The sequence below is a fragment of the Populus trichocarpa genome, chromosome 15, assembly GCF_000002775.5.
Source record: "Populus trichocarpa isolate Nisqually-1 chromosome 15, P.trichocarpa_v4.1, whole genome shotgun sequence".
Taxonomy (NCBI): domain Eukaryota; kingdom Viridiplantae; phylum Streptophyta; class Magnoliopsida; order Malpighiales; family Salicaceae; genus Populus; species Populus trichocarpa.
Genome location: NC_037299.2, coordinates 7,342,229 through 7,346,045, shown reverse-complemented (window position 1 = coordinate 7,346,045; position 3,817 = coordinate 7,342,229). Strand labels below are relative to the sequence as shown.

At 36.4% G+C, this 3,817-nt stretch overlaps 1 long non-coding RNA gene across 1 annotated transcript; it reads left to right on the top strand.

The window, feature by feature from the left end:
- The first annotated feature begins 314 nt into the window (after positions 1 to 314).
- LOC127904347 (uncharacterized) lies at positions 315 to 3,251 on the top strand. Its single transcript, XR_008057412.1, has 2 exons — positions 315 to 2,407; positions 3,067 to 3,251. It is a non-coding gene; the product is annotated as an uncharacterized LOC127904347 (long non-coding RNA).
- The last annotated feature ends 566 nt before the right edge of the window (positions 3,252 to 3,817 follow it).

Sequence of the window (3,817 nt, the reverse complement as noted above, 5' to 3'; positions counted from 1 at the left end):
TTTGTTGCACCTCCAAAACTTTGTCCCGTAACACAGACCATACTCTTAATTGAGCCAACAATGAACCGTTAGGCCCAATTCCTGAAAACTTTCTTTACACTCCCTTGACCACTCGTATTTTGTCTCTTTTCTAATCAACCAAGTCAATGGAATTGACTATAGTAAAAAAAACCCTTAATAAAATTTAATACCCTACAAATCCTAGGAAACTACATATTTTTATTACATTTGTAGGCTTTTTCCATTTCAGGTACGCTTTAACCTTCACTGGGTTTACAAATATTCCTTTTGCAAATATAACATGCCCTAGAAAAACCACCTCTTTCATCCAAAATTCACATTTACTAAATTTGACATACAACTAGTGATCTCTAAAGGTCTGCAACACCTGTCTCAAGTGTTGTTCATGCTTTAGATAGGAGCTAGAATAGACTAAAATTCCATCTATAAACACCTCCATAAACTTATTCAAGTAAGGTTAGAAGACCCAATTTATCAAGTCCATAAACACTGTTGGTGCATTTGTCAATCTAAAGGACATTACCAGGAACTCATAATGACCATAACGAGTCTTAAAGGCAGTTTTTGGTACATCCTACTCCATGATCCTTAACTGGTAGTACCCCGATCTTAGATCTATTTTTGAGAACACCCTGGCCCTTTTAACTGGTTAAACAAGTCATCTATCTATGGAAGTGGATACTTTTTCTTCATTGTTACCCTATTCAACTATCTATAGTCCATGCAGAGCCTAAATGTCCCATCTTTTTTTTTTTAAAATAAAAAATAAAAAAATAGGACTAGAGCTCCCCAAGGTAAACTACTCGGGTGTATGAACCCTCTTTGTAGTAATTTTTGCAATTGAACTTTCAACTCAACCAATTCTGCTGGTGCCCAAGCTGTAGGAGAGATACCTAACAATATATCAATTGAGACTTCCACTTCCCTTTCCAAGTGTAGCCCTGACAATTATTCTGGAAACACATCCGAAAACTCTCTCATGATGGGAATATTATTAAACTCTACCTCATTTTTTTTTTCAGAATCTATTATGTAAGCTAAATAAGCCATACACCGTTTTCTCATAAGCTTACTAACTGTCATGACTGAAATCACACAATTTGGCATGACATTTCTCTCACCCCTAAAAGTTATGATTTTCCCATCTGATCCCTGTAGAGTCATTGTTTTTGAAAAGCAATATATTTGTGCTTTATGGTTACTTAACCAATCCATTCCTAGTATTAAGTCAAAATCATGTAATTCAATCGACATCACATTTACTTCCATATAATATCTCTCAATAGAAATTTTAACTTCTTTACAGAAATGTTCTACATACACTGCATCCCTTAATGGTGTGCTAATCAAAAATCCCTTTTCTAACTTAGTTGCTTTTTTAGTTTATTTTCAATTTTTCTTGCCATAAAAAGAATATGTAGCACATGGATCTATCAAAACATGCACATACTGATTTTCTAATAATAAAGTATATGCTACTACATCTATGGAAGCCCATACATCCTCCTAGGTCATGTGAAACAGTATGCTCTGGGTCCTCTCCCCTTGTCCTCGAGGTCAACCTCGATTTCCACTAGTCCCAGATTGCATTAGTCTGGTAGGTCTATCCACAATGATTGACTGCTGATAATTTTGTGTTTGCTATCTCTTTCCCTAAACATACTCAGTTCTCCTAAGAGAGTCCTTCTTAAAGTGTCCCTACTCACTGTAATAGTACCATACCTGACCTAAATAGGGGTAGTCCCGCCATCTATACCCATCTTGCCTATAAATGTAGCATCGCTTTAATGATGCAGAGCAATCTCCAGGATGTCGTTGCTCACATTTGACATAGAGAGGATAAGTAATGGTGTTATACTCTGAAACTCCTCCAACATAATTACCCTTAACATTTGACTGTCCACAAGTTGACCCTCCTCCACCTGTACTGTAAATCCCGGGGAAAATCAAGGCTGGATTAAATTAAAGAAAATAAACTAAACTAAAAAGATGTCGGGGCAAAAAGAATACGCTTAAAGAAAATGAGGCCTAAATGCAAATAAGAATAATTATAGAGCATAAATACTCCTATTCTCACCAAAAATCTGCAACTATCGCAAAGAAAGAAAAGAAGGAGTTTTTGTATCCATTTTTACAAATCAAGAGAGAAACACCAAAATTTCAAGAACCCATCCAAGATTAAGGGTTATAGGTAGAATAAACACTGGTGGGCAAGGAATTAACAAGAAAATTTGAACAAGAAGAGAAGAAGGGAGTGTCGATTGTCATTAGAAAGAAAAGAAGGGATTGAGGAAAATTTATGAGATAAACTTGTGATTTGCAGGAGGGACCACAAGCATGGTGCAACAGTAGCAGCAGGGGAGCACAAGTAGAGATTCTATTGCAGGTAGGTGAATCGCACTTATACTTTCTAGTTAAATTCCATGATTGAATATATTACCGATGTGAAATGTGAATTACTGAATATATGTGTATTCAAGGTGAAAGGTTGCTGTATGAATTGCCAAGTGATGAAATTATCGTTGACAAAGGAAATATGAGAAATGTGATTTGGGGCGTGAACTAGCATACATTTAGTGTATGTTAGGATCTCGGGTAAGGGGATCGCCATGTTTGGACTAGCATTCATTTAGCGTATGTTAGGATCCCGGATAAGGGGATCAAACATGTACTGGCTAGCATACATTTAGTGTATGATAGGATCCCGGGTAAGGGGATCACCATGTATTGGCTATCATACATTTAGTGTAAAGGGATCATCTTGCATCGACTCCTACGGGGTGATGATGATGATACTAGTGAAATTGGTATCGGTAATGCGTTAAGCAGAAATAATCATGATTGATCTTATAAAATCTGCATCGGAGGTTGATAATGGGAGAGGGAACGGTTATTAATAGTTGAACAAGGAAGAGATTCTAATGAAAACTAGAAGGGAGGAGTGAACAAAATATGAATGCATGTTACCCTTTTTAAATTGTTAGATATTCGTGTTGTTATATTGATTGTGATATTCATGTTTCAATAATATGTATTTTGTTTCAGGACCATCGGATGCACGACAAGAGTAAATCCTAGCTTATGTTCCCTTCTTGTAATCTAGGTTCTAGGGAGTATACCCTTGTATTTTGTAAACTTGAAAATGTTTGTATAACTTAATTTGTATAATTAATGTTTAAACTTGATTAAATGAACTTAACTATGTAGTTCATATAACCATATTTCATGTATGTGTATTTATATCTTTATCCATCCATAATGATATTTTGTTATATAATGTATATTATAAATATTGTGGTTGATAGGTGTGATAATATTTGTGGGCTTGAAACCCAGGATGATTGGGTCGGGTTTGAGTTAGGAGATGCGAGTTATTAGAAGTGTAAACAGGTTACATATCGATAACTTGGGGCCTTTCGGTGTAGGGGAGACTCCGTCGAAATTTCGGTAGTTTTTAATACGAAGACCATGCATATATATAGAAAAAAAAATTAATTGCTCTTTTTTTCGGTTGACATGAGATTGTTGTTTTTATCCCGGAACGGGGGATGTTACATTTTTGGTATCAGAGCTCAGTTGCTATTCCGGGGATAGGAATCATTATATGATTTTGAAATGTGTTTCAAGATGGTGAGAACAAGGCAAGGAGCCAGGACTGATCCATCCCCAGTTCGGGGAAGTGATCAGAGTTTTCGTAATGAAAGTGATCCATACTGGGATCCCCTGGCAGACACCTCCTCTCATATACCTGCAACATCAGTGTACTCGGAAAGGGGCGAGTCAGTGAGACTTCGAG